This window comes from Acomys minous (assembly GCF_964271855.1).
Source record: "Acomys minous genome assembly, chromosome: 16".
NCBI classification, from domain to species: Eukaryota; Metazoa; Chordata; class Mammalia; order Rodentia; family Muridae; genus Acomys; species Acomys minous.
Window position 1 is genome coordinate 59,430,828 of NC_140498.1, and position 13,622 is coordinate 59,444,449.

At 42.8% G+C, this 13,622-nt stretch overlaps 1 long non-coding RNA gene across 1 annotated transcript; it reads left to right on the top strand.

Moving 5' to 3' along the window:
• Window positions 1-230: 230 nt before the first annotated feature.
• On the top strand, window positions 231-7,443 carry LOC311586037. The gene is made up of 3 exons (XR_014775443.1): window positions 231-361; window positions 6,950-7,076; window positions 7,280-7,443. It is a non-coding gene; the product is annotated as an uncharacterized lncRNA (long non-coding RNA).
• The last annotated feature ends 6,179 nt before the right edge of the window (window positions 7,444-13,622 follow it).

Genomic DNA, 13,622 nt, shown 5'->3' on the forward strand with positions numbered 1-13,622 from the left:
CAAGCGGGTGAGTGGCCGGAGTGGGATTGGCCTGTCCTCCCTCAGGATGTGTGGGGAAAGAGACTGGTAAACTCTAGGTGGACAGTCACGAGGGCTATTGAAATGCAAATCTGTACATAACCGGAAAAGGTCGGACCTGGAGCCTCTGCGCTCTAATCCTAAGGGAGGAGTTCATGTCGCTCAAAACGCACTGACCAATCAGGGCCTCTAGGCGAACTTGCCGGTTGGAGGAGGCGTGTTCTTCCGGGTGCGGTGAGGCAGGCTGAGCTCTATAACTAAGCACGCTTCAGTGAGATGTGGACTGAGCTCTTCTGCTGGGTTCTGTGATCTGAGCTCTGGGAAGCCCAGAAGCTGCGACATGGTGAGTGCAGCATCACTGCCCACAGAGGGGAGGAGAAAGAGCTCGAGCGGCGGGAGCTGGTGTGGTGGTTCTTTCCCGGGGCTGAGTGGGAACCGGTGTCCGGATGGAAGGTCTCTTTTTGAAAGACCCCTGAAGGGAGACCCTCACTCAAGCCTCGGGATGGCGTGCACCCAAAGACACATAAACGACCGTCTTGCTGTAAACACATGAGACAGTTTATTGGCGGAGCTCTGGGTCCACACGTATCTCACGCAGGAGACAGAGGGGTCGACCCAGAAGCCCATGGGTTAGGGGTTTATATGGGCAAGGGTCGGGGGGAGTGGGAAGTTTTGGCGCGGCCACACACGATTGGTTGTTTCAAACATTTGAACTTATAGCCAATCAATAATCATAGGAAAAATTGGTTTCTAAATGATCCTAACAGTTACCCTTTTCTTTTGTTTTTTTTTGTTGTTTATTTGTTTTTTTCCGAGACAAGGTCTCTCTGTGTTAGCCTTGGCTGTCCTGGAGTCACTTGGTAGACCAGGCTGCCCTCGAACTCACAGAGATCCGCCCGTCTCTGCCTCCCGAGTGCTGGGATTACAGGTGTGCGCCACCACGGCCGGCCCCTTTTCTTTATCGTAAGAGAATAAGGTAATATTAGTAGTCAGAATTATCTTCTCCAATGTTAAAACATTTGTTTGCTTTAAGTGAGTCTCTCTAAAGGAAATAGCACTCCACCCCCAATCCCTTTTCTATTATTGGCAAATGAGAGAACCAGAGTGCACAGAGTGAGTGCTGGTAAGTAATTTATTTGATTTTGATTTTGACTACAATTCTATAGTTCTTGTTTAAAGGACATCTTTGTATTTCCTTTTATCAGTGGTACCATCAATGTTGTGTGATTTTATTAATTATAATATATTTATCTTTTTGTTTATCTCAAAAATGATAGACCCCCTATTTTTGTCGTCTGAAAATATACTATATTATGTTATGAGTTCCTTGAGTTTCTGTTGCCTTGAGGACTTTCTGTGGAGAAACAGTTTAAGTTTCCCTCCTTATCCTAACGGCTTGCCTCCCCTCGTTTCTTGGCTAGTGCGTGTTTTCCAGTTGTTGCAATCATCAAAGTTTGAGTTTTTTCTACTTAAGTGGTTGATATGTTTAACACATTGGTTTGGGGTTTAAAAAATGTCTTCATATATTATTGTCTGTATCATAATTGGGTTGTTTCAGAGTCTACAGTCATCTGAGGGCGCTTCAGTTGGCTGGTTGCTGTCTCTTTGGGGGGGATGAGGATGGTTGATGTGGGAAGGCTCTTCTCCTATCTTGAAGCCAGTGAACCTGGACTGGAAAAGAGGACCAGCCAAGCGTGAGACAGTGACCAAGCAAGCGAGACCGGACACAATGTTTGTCCATGCCTTTATGCCTTCATTTTCTATCTTGAGTTTCAGGCTTAAGCTCCCAACATGATGGACTGTGATGACACAGCCAACCAAAAAACCCATTAATTACCTAAGATACTTTTGGTTAGAGGATTTAATCACGGCAGCAGAGAAGTAAATTACTGTAACAACCAATAGGATGCAAAAGGTGATTTTGCTGCTGGACAGAACCAGGGAATGTTTTGTTTGGAGTAGTATGGAAAATATCAGGACTTTGGATGGCAAAATATTTACAAACCTGAGAACAGCTTAATTGGCTCTTCTTAAAGACCCTGGAGGGTAGGAGCCTTGAGAGCAATGCAAACAGAGGAAATCGAGGCAATAGGATTTCAGTGGAAAATAACCTCTATGGGAAATGACAAATACAAGTCATTTCTGTGACATTTTGGCCTCTATCCTTCTTATTTTCCTCAAGCCCTGAAAAAGTGTGTTACGCAGAATTAAAAACTAGTGAGCTGATTTCTTACATGGAAACTGAGTCTTTGGGTGGTGATTCCTAGTGAGTCATTCAGGACTACAGTGAAACTAAGCAACAAGCAGGGCAGAAATAAATGCAAAGTCTGGGTTGCAAAGCAAAACAGCAAACAGAACTATGCAATTTCAAATGGCAGTCAAGTGCTGCAAAGAGAGAAGTATCACCAGGAAGATTATCACCATTAAGAAGAAGGCTCTGGAAAAAAAAAAAGAAGAAGAAGAAGGCCCTGGCTTTGGATTAGAGGCCCTAAGAGGGGGCCCTAAGGCTAACACTCCCTCCTGCAAAGCTTTGACTTCATGGAAGGAGTGTGCAATGTGATTGCTAGTGCCAGGAAGGAACTTCATGTAAAACCTGCTGGGACCGTGCTACAAGTGCGGCATGGTCCTTCCCTATTTAGAAGCCAAACTTGACAGGATCACCTATATTGTGTTCTGGAAAATGGAAAGATGCAATATTGGCGGTCATGGATTCTTCCTCTGTGGTTTCAGCTCAGCACTGCTCCAGCCATCTGTGTTGGGCAGAGTCAGAGCCCCAGTGAGGAGACTGAGTGTTCATTGCACCGAAGCTTGAGGGTGAAGCCACAGTTGCACTGTGAGACCACAAGATATTGAGATACCTAAACTAGGAGACACCTGCCATGGAGAGACGCATTTAGGGAGCAGAAATAACCAAACTGAGAGATGTCTGAGAAGTTGCAGGGGTAGGGCCATAAGCCCTTTGAAATTGTAGCCCCGTGTGTCTGAGACCGAGCTAGAGGATTTGGTGTTTCCCCCGCTTGTTTCCTTGCCTTGGTCCAGTCTTCCCTCACTATGTCCCCATCACTCTATTAGAATGGAAAGGGTTATTCTGGGTCATTGTATGTTGGAAAGATATAACTTGTTTTCTGATTTATCAAGATGTGGCGAACAGATTATCTTGAGTGTCAGGAGAGACTTTGGACATTTGAACAGGGTTGGGGCTGTTGCACACTCTTAGGGTCACTGAAGTTAAATGCATTTTCATCATGAGATGACCATGAGCCTATTGTGAATGTAGTTGGTTCACTCGCAAAGCTCCCAGAGAGGATGATGTCTTTGAACACTTGTCTCTCTTTGTGGCTTTCTTTGGGTAGCTTTTGTAGGAAGAGCCTTTCTAAATTTCTTTTTTTTTTCAATTGGGCATGGAATCTGAGGAACAGTCAGCTTCGTTCTCATGCTGTTATGCCTTCACCATTATAGACTCTAACCCTGAACCACAAAAGATACAATAGAAGCAATTGCTATCCAGTGCTAAGCTATTTTTCTAGCCTGATGTTTTCATATTTGCTGGGAACTGTTAGGCTTGGGCCCCCTGGGGCCACGCCCTGGCCTGTATGCAATTGTTATTCTGTCCTGGCAGCTTCCTGTTGTGAACATTGTGCCTCGTTGAGCTGACCACAGTTCCTGTTTTGCACCCTGGTTACCTTGGTTACATGGTTCGTCTTGTCCTGGGGACTTTCTACCTACATCCTCTTGTATTTTTCCACCTGCCTCTGTACTGCATAAAAGGCCTTGGCCCCTCCTCATTTAAACGACATTCTCTTAGAACGCATGACCTGCTGTCTTGAGTGTTCTTTAACCTGCAGTTCCTCACTCGATATGATGGGGTAATTGCAGCAATATTTTTAATTTTGTTGATTTTGTTTTTTGTTTTTGAAGACAAAGTTCCTCTGTGTAGCCCTGGTTGTCCTCAGAGTAGGTGTGCAAGCCAAGAAGTGCCTGGAAGTTCGAGATCACCTGACTCTGGTTCCAGAGTGCTGGGGTTAGATGTGAGCCAACATGACTGGCTTTGTATTTTTATATTACGGGCTGATGCGCCTGGAACGTAGGTTTTTGTACATGTCAAGCCTTTGCTGCTGTCCTGAGCTTCACTCACATCTTGAATTTTGAAATTTATCAGAGATTACATTCTATTTCTCAGGATGGCATGCATTCATGACATTAACCCTGCCTGAGTCCACTGAGTGATTAGATTGCCAGTGTGTAACCTGTTATATTTATTTTGAATTTTTTGAATGAATATGAGTTTCTTTTTTTTTTTCTGAGACAGGGTCTCTCTGTGTAGCCTTGGCTGTCCTAGACTCACTTTATAGACCAGGCTGGCCTCGAACTCACAGCGATCCACCTGCCTCTGCCTCCCAAGTGCTGGGATTAAAGGCATGTGCTACCACGCCCAGCTTAAATATGAGTGTTTGCCTGTAACGCATGAAGATGCCCCTCATGAGCGCCTGGTCTTCACAGTAGTCAGAAGATGGCCTCAGAACTCTTGATCTTGGAATAATGGATAGTTGCGAGTCCCTACGTAAGACCTGGCAATTGAGCCCAGTTACTTTCAAGAGCAGCAGGAGCTCTTCCTTGCTGAACCATTTCTCCTGCCCTACGTTGTCATGTGTCCATTTGTGTCTGTTTAAATATGCATTCCCTTTCAGTAGATCTTATTAATGTAGCAGTTTTTCTTTTTTAAATTAAACATTTTTTATTTTTTTACATCTGCAGTTATATTACACATATAAACAATAAACTATGCATAACAAGAAGAGCCATGACATAATCAGGAATTATAGAAATGTTACATTCGTAGTGTTTTGGCTATTTGTATTTGACAGCCTGGAAGAAAACATCTTTCTTATCTTGGTTCATCTAAAATAATGAATGTAGGCCGGGCTGGTGGCGCACGCCTTTAATCCCAGCACTCGGGAGGCAGAGGCAGGCGGATCGCTGTGAGTTCGAGGCCAGCCTGGTCTACAAAGTGAGTCCAGGACAGACAAGGCTACACAGAGATACCCTGTCTGGAAAAACCAAAAAATAAAAAATAAAATAAAATAATGAATGTAAGTCAATCTCCATCACATCTTGTCATTCTCAACTTAAAATATCTATCTAGACATCTTAAACCTTAGACAACTAAACTTCATTGTAAAACTAAGCTACCTGGTCTTCAACCCCATCAGAGACTTTAGAAGGAATAACCCTTGATTGCCTGAGTATGCCAGGAGTATAGGTTAGTAGCTTTCCAAATGAGAAGATGAGAGAGACAGTTTGCTTCCTAAACAGTCACCCAAAACTCTCTATAACATTGGAGCGTCTTCTTCAGCCTTCTAGTCCAGTATATCTGACAGGCATATTTGTGAAAAGGAACTATTGAGGACTTGCTTACTCTGTCTTGGCAGAGTTTGGCTGTCGACTCTGCCTGCATCCAAGCTTACCTTTTTTTAAGGCAGAATTCTGTCTGTGTTAGAAAGGAGAATGTTTTCCCCAGTGGCTCGTTTGCCACATTTGAAGCCATCTCCATAAGGAGGTTTGCTGATGGTCATCATTTTCTTTGAGGCAGGCTGGATGTTGTTAGGAGTTAACCTGTTTTATTCTCATTGTCAAAGAATCTTTAAAGTAAACTTTTTTTTTTTTTGGTTTTTCAAGACAGGGTCTCTCTGTATAGCCTTGGCTGTCCTGGACTCGCTTTGTAGACCAGGCTGGCCTCGAACTCACAGGCATCTGCCTGCCTCTGCCTCCCGAGTGCTAGGATTAAAGGCGTGCGCCACCTTGCCCGGCTAAGTAAAACATTTTTTTTTTGAGACAAGCTTTCTCTGTGTAGCCTTGGCTGTCCTAAACTCACTCTGTAGACCAGGCTGGCCTCGAACGCACAGTGATCCTCCAGCCTCTGCCTCCCAAATGCGGGGATTAAAGGCGTGTGCTTCCACAGCTGGCAATAAAAACATTTTTAAATGTTATATTCTGTGTCTCTGAGGTTTTTGAAGACCTTATCTAAATATTTTACCTTATCTTCCTATAGAATCATATCTATCTGTTGCACCTAAGATGTATATTCTTGTGATAAAAGTAAACTAGTAATCGATATAACCATGATTTGATCAACTATCAATTAACTTGTGTAGCTCTTCCCTCACTCATCCCCTTCCCTCCCTTGGTCCTCAGAGGGGGGAGCCCTGCTCCCCTAACATCTGAACTCAGCCTATCAAGTCTCATCTGTACTGCCTGTAACCTCTTCCTCGTTGATCGATTTGCTCTGGAGAGTCAGGGTCTTAATATGTACCTCTGACTGTCCTGGACCTGGTTCCATAGTCCACGATTGCATCAGACTGAACGACATACACCTGCCTCTGCCTCTTAAGTGCTGGGATTAAAGGCATGAGCCAATGCACGCAGCTTGTCCGTAACTTTTTGTAGATAGTAATTGTTGATACATTTTCTCTGATGTTTGCTCAGTACTGTCTATCTGCTTGTCTTTTTTTCTTTATGGCTATTAATTGGCATTTCTCTTGCAAGGCTATATCCTATTCAAAGGCTGAAGAAATGACATCGAATCCGGGTGTGGTGGCGCACGCCTTTAATCCCAGCACTCGGGAGGCAGAGGCAGGTGGATCGCTGTGAGTTCGAGGCCAGCCTGGTCTAAAAGTGAGTCCAGGACAGCCAAGGCTACACAGAGAAACCCTGTCTCAAAAAACAAAACAAAACAAATGACATCGGTGAACCTCATTATTCAGTTTCCTTCTGAAATGATTGGTGATTACTTTATAACTTCAAGGAACTTTATAATTTCAAGGATTAAGTGTGGGAAGCACCAGAATTATATGATTATATTATTGATGAAGTATATATGTACAGTATTGTTAGTTATCTGCTGTCTGTTGAACACATGTGTGGGACATTTTAGAGTGCCGTGAACTATGAAGATGTGTGTGTGAACTTCACTCGGGAAGAGTGGGCTTTGCTGGATCCTTCCCAGAAGAGTCTCTACATAGAGGTGATGCTGGAGACCTACCGGAACCTCACTGCTGTAGGTAAGACTGAATTTTCCTTTAGGGTTTAAAATAAGGGAGAAAACTGCTTCTTGGTTCTTGATGCTCTTCTGTAGTTTCAGTTGAGAACGAGGAAGAGTGAGGAGAGTAAATGAGGCCTGGTTCTGAGGTTCACTGAAGAAAGGAGCTGAAATGTTGCCTCATTTCCAATCACACATCATGTATTTTCTGGTATTATATTTTAGGCTACAATTGGGAAGACCATAATATTGAAGAACATTGTCAAAGTCCTAGGAGACGTGGAAGGTAATTTTCATGTGCGAGCTGATACAAATATGCCTCTGAGGAAATTTTAATGTGTCCTGGAAGTTTTCAAGAAAAGCAGCAGTGCAAAAAAAGCCACTACTTTAAGTGTATTTACGATTACTAAATTCTCACAAAACTGTGTACCTTGATGTCAAGTATCTGATTTGTGTTTGAAAGGCGTTCCTCTAAGAAAGAAGACAAGGAAACAATGCCTTAACAGATACACTCTTTCAGTCATAGCTCCATTAGAGCTGTGCTGTAGAACTGCCAGTCTGTTTAGCCTCATACTACTCCAAAGCCTTCTAATAAGCAAACAGTCTATAGTAAAGCGTGTTACTAATATCTTTGTAGTAATGTTGCTGAGTTTAGTGAGAGGGCCAGTTGATGAGAGTCAAGAAAGTTGTTGTGGAGGAACCTTAATCGCTATCTCACATTTTTATAAGGAACAAAGAGCCCAAATGTCAACACAATGTGGAAATCTCTCATTTGTTATTCTTCCTGTAATGGGTATAGCATACATCACAATTGATACATGCCATCTGAGTCTAGGGATATTGGAAGAAGCAACATACCTCTTTGTTCCCAGAATAATTAGAATATATGTAGCAGCCCCACTTTGTGTAGACTTTCTTACTGGGATACAAGTTTACAATTAATTGGTTTTCCAACTTCATTGGGACTACATCCACAAACTCACACTGCAGAAAATCCCTATGAGTACTAGGAATGTGGAAATCCTTCTGTTTTTCCTGGTTTTCTTTGCAAATGTAATATCACTCACACTTTAGGAATATTTATGAATGCAATCAGTGTAGTAAAGCTCTGAGCTCCTTCAATTCTCTTTAAATAGCTGTAAAAACTCATATAGAAAAATGATGTAGTCAATGCTCTTACCATCACAGGCATCTTCAAGGATGCAAAACAATCCAAAACAAAGGTGAACACCATGGATGTAAACAAAGTGATGAAATCTTAAGATCTGATTCCTCTTTACATCTAGACTAATTTGTAAAATTAATTCATACAGATAAAAATGTTCCTCAGTGGAATGAATGTGGTAAACCTTTCACACGTGCCAATTATCTTTGCAGGTGCGAAAAAAGTCATAATGAAGAGAAACCTTATGAAGTTATTCAATATGGTGAAGCCTTTGCACATCACAGTAGTCTCCAAATATATAAAAGAACACATAGTGGAGAGAAACCCTATAAATGTCCTCAATGTGATAAAGCCTTTTCACAACACAGTCGTCTCCGAAGACATAAAAGAATACATACTGGAGAGAAACCCCACAAATGTAATCACTGTGGTAAAGCCTTTGCACATCCCAGTCGTCTTCAAAGTCATGACAGAATTCATACTAGAGAGAAACCTTACAAATGTACTCATTGCGATAAAGGATTTTCGGAACCGTCTAGTCTTCAAAGACATGAAAGAACACACACTGGAGAGAAACCCTATGAATGTAACCAATGTGGTAAAGCCTTTGTATGTCACAGTGGTCTCCAGGTACATAAAAGGACACATACTGGAGAGAAACCCTATGAATGTAACCAGTGTGGTAAAGCCTTTGCACAACACAGTCATCTCCAAAGACATAAAAGAACACATACTGGAGAGAAACCCTATGAATGTAAGCAATGTGGGAAAGCCTTTGCACGTGACAGTCATCTTCAAAGGCATGAAAGAATTCACACTGGAGAGAAACCCTATGAAGGTATTCAACATGGTGAAGCCTTTGCCTGTCACAGTCATCTCCAGATACGTAAAAGAGCACTTACTGAAGACAAACCCCATGAATGTAAGCACTGTGGTAAAGCCTTTGCATATAATGGTCTTCTTCAAATACATAAAAGAACACATACTGGGGAGAAGCCCTATGGATGTAATCAGTGTGGTAAAGCCTTTTCACAACTCAGTCATCTACAAGTACATAAAAGAGTACATACTGGGGAGAAGCCCTATGGATGTAATCAGTGTTGTAAAGCCTTTTCACAACTTGGTACTCTACAAGTACATAAAAGAGTACATACTGGAGAGACGCCCTATGAGTGTAACGACTGTGGTAAAGCCTTTGCTTATAAGTCTCTTCTTCAAATACATGAAAGAACACACACTGGAGAGAAACCCTACAGTTGTCATCACTGTGGTAAAGCCTTTGTACATCACAGTGATCTTCAAAGGCATGCCAAAATTCACACTGGAGAGAAACCTTAAAAATGTAATCAATGCAGTAAAGCATGTTTAGAACACTATAGTCTCCAAAGACATGAAAGAACACACCCTGGAGAGAAACCCTACGGATGTAAGCAATGTGGGAAAGGCTTTCCAGAGTATAGTCATCTTTAAAGACATGAAAGAATTCACACTGGAGGGCAACCCTATTAAGGTATTCATTTGCGTGTCACAGTCACCTCCAAATACATAAAATGAAGAGAAACCCCATTGACAGAGAGATAAACCTGTGTTTTGTTACGATCCTGAGAGTGGGATAAAGGACAGACTTGTGAGAGAACAGGCGATGTTAATCCACTAGAAGATGAACCCCCTCCTGCAGGAGCTTGATTGTGGCCAGCTGAAAAACCACGTGGACAGACTCTGGGAGGAGCTACATATATGAGCCCAAAACAGGCGAACACAACACAACACAATGACTTTGCATTCTGTACCTGTACTGTGTGTGCTTGCTTGCGCACTGACTTCCTTGAATCTATTCCGTGGGAAGTGTAACCATGACCCCCCCGCCCCCGCCTCAAAATGTATGTATAAAAATTTATACTGCTTTTCAAAAAAAAAAAAAAAATACACCCAGGTGAAAAGTCAATCCTAGGTTGCTCTGTTTGTCACTTGGAATGGATTCCATCCATTGAATCCAAAACCCAACCATCTAGCAGGGACCTCATCGCTTAAAATGATAGGAGACAGAGGCGTGAGGGAGCATCTTCATCCTCTGCATTACAAGGACACCTGTGGGAAGTGGAGAGTCAGTACTCCTCGTGGGTACCCAAGTTTGGTTCCTCCTACCCACATCAGGTGGCTCAGAACTACTTACATTTCTAGGTACAGGGCATCTGATGCATTTTTCTGGCCTCCTAGGTCACCAGATATGCAAATGGAGGACAGAAACTCACATGTGTGATTCCATACTGTAAAAAAGGTTTTCTTCACATATATGCGTGCTATTTTTAAGTTAAATTTATTTAACTGAGGTGCATAAGCTTTGCCACTGTACACCAAGTGCATGTCAGTTATCGGTGGAAGCCAGAAGACAGTGTCCGATCCCCTGTGGTCGGAGTTAGACTGTTGTGAGCTGTCCTTTGGGTGCTGGGACTCAAAGCTAGTTCATCTTTACTTCAGCCCTGACAGTATCAGAAACTAACTTAGACTTGGTGCTGAAAGAAGTTTTCCAGCCCACAATATTAGGAAAGAGTACCAAAAAAAAAAAAAAAAAGATCAGGAGAGCTGCATGTGGTGGCTCACACCTTTAATCCCAGCTCTAGGGAGTCAGAGGCAAGTGCATGTCTGTGAGTTCGAGGCAGGCCTAGTCTACTAAGTGAGTCTATGACAGCCAAGGCTACCCAGAGTAACCTTGTCCCAAGAAATCAAAAAATAAAAAATAAAAATGAATAAAAAAAAATTAAGAATGATCAGGAGAAAAACTGACAATACACATATTTCAAAAGTGGTTGCCCACTTGGCCACATCCAGAAGACTGAGTTTACTTCACATGTGGTCAATAGGCACCAAGAGAGCCCTCAAGGACACATGTCAGGAGTACCCCTGCTTGAGGTTTTGCCTACTGTAAGGAGAGAAAAGGAACTTGCAGGCATGAAGACTGACTGGTCTGAATGGGTTTATAGTCTGAGCCGCTGACGCCTTGCAGAGTATCCTGCACTCTAGGCAGGCATGTCACAGCTGCATAACTCAGTTCTTTTAGTTGCCTTAGTAAGGATGAGTGGCCGAGCCTGGCTTCTTAGAGCAACCAGGACACAGGCTGTGCTCCTAATTCCAGTACCAGAAGAAGGCTCCTATCAAATGGAGCCCTCTTGCCTTAAACTCCATGTCTTCCAATGATGAGCAATATTGGTTTTTTAATCGTTGAGTCTGTTCTAACTCATCAAAGGTCAAGGGCCGAGTTCTGTCCGTATTCTAGAGATGGTGAAACCCAGGCTCACAGAGATAAGTGGGTCTGCAATACAGTTAAGTTTAAACGCCCATCTTACTCATCCCAGCATTGTAATCAGTCACTAAACGAAGCTGAGGCCCCCTAAGCCAGGCGTGGTAGCACAGGCGTGTAGGCACGGTGCTTAGAGAGTAGAGGCAGCAATTTCAGGATTTCAGAGTCACCCAGGGTGAGAGTGGCCAGTGGTGTGGTAGAAGTCCCACAGAAGCAAGGGGGGCAGTGATTGGTTCAGGCCGGTGGCCATCATCTTCCCTGCAGCTCCAGGACTCCAGGGCCATAGCACCAGTAAGTGTTAGCTGAGATGTTTACCACACATGTTTTCTAATGCTTCTTGTCCAAAGCAGCCTAGGTCACTTCAGGGTCAGCCTCCTGCTGGTCATGAAAGAGGGATAATTAGCCTCAGGCAAGGATGAGCTCCCTAATTACATCTAATGCAAAGCGTTCATCCCCAGAACTAGACACACAACCAGTAGATATCAAATCAGCAAGTTTTATTCATATATTTATACATCTTACAAATACATAAAAAGAAGAGATTGAAAGTAAAGAATTTGGGGGAAGAAATGGAGAAAAGAGAAGGAAAGGGGCAAGTGATGTAATATGTTTTTAATTAAAATGTGTGCAAATAAATATTAAATCAAAAGGTGGCTAGAAGGATAGCATAGCAGTTAAGAGCCCTGGGTAGTGTTACAGAAGACACAGGTTCCATTTCAGAGAGCACCTGCTAGCTAATCCCTTCCCGGAGCTCCAGTCACAAGGGAAATGATAGTCCCTCCTGGCCTGTGAAGGTACCGTATACAGACACATGCTTGCAAAATGCCCAGATACATCAAAGAAAAATGAAGCTTAAAAAAATGGAATCCTCTAGCAGGTTACCACGAAGAGACTTGATACCCTATGAGCATATACAGAGGGGAGGAAATCCCCCTCAGGAACAGTCATAGGGGAGGGGAATAAGGGGAAAATGGGAGCGAGGGAAGAATGGGAGGATACAAGGGATGGGATAACCATTGAGATGTAACAAGAATAAATTTTTAAAAAATTAAAAAAACAAAGGGAAAAAATGGAATCCTCTATAGTGATGCCATAGCCCAGAGACAGACAGCCGCCAGGGCTATTTAAAATGAACCTCTTGGGGCTGGAGAGATGGCTTAGTGGTTAAGAGCACAGTCTGCTCTTCCAGAGGGCCTGAGTTCAATTCCCAACAACCACATGGTGGCTCACAGCCATCTCTAATGAGATCTGATGCCCTCTTCTGGTGAGCAGGTGTACATGCAGACAGAGCACTATATATGTAATAAACAAACAAAGAAAGAAAGAAATCTCCTTTTGAAAAAAATGAGCCTCTTATGGTCCTGCATGGGAGCAGCTGTAACCTTCCTGTGAGCCAGTCTTCTCAGAGGAAAACCAGCCATTTTCTAGCTCCTCATCAAAGAATTGCAGCCACAGCGCTGATGGGTGACTTTTCCTTAATGCTTTATTGGCTTGCGTCTTCTGACCTTTGTATGTGAGAATTGTGGCATTAATGAATGTTTTCCATTTATCTTCTAGACCATAGTATATATTCTGGAAATTAGGTTTGCTCTATAAATATCCATCTGCCTTAGGGGCTGGACTTGCAGTCTTCTGTCCCTATTTAAGTTACTCAACGTATAACCTGGGAGCTCAACCTAAAATAAACTTGAGGGTATGTGGAATGCAAAGTCTGTTTTAGCCCGAATCCTCTGATTGTTAGCCAGAGCTGAATAGATGCTATCATTAAGGAGATTTTCCTTTTCTTTTTTTTTTTTTTTTTTGGTTTTTCGAGACAGGGTTTCTCTGTGTAGCATTAGCTGTCCTGGACTCACTTTGTAGACCAGGCTGGCCTCGAACTCACAGCGATCATCCTGCCTCTGCCTCCCGTGCGCCACCACTCCAGGCTTTTTTTTTTTTTGGGAGATTTTTCTTTATTAACCTCTTAGGTATGTGGGAGTGATTTTTCCCCGGAAAGAGAGATTCATTCTAGAACAGCTTCATCTCCGGCATTTTAGAAAAACAAATGTTTCTGAAACAAGCTTTCCTATGTTGAATCAGTAGGCCTTGATCCCAATCTGTTTCTA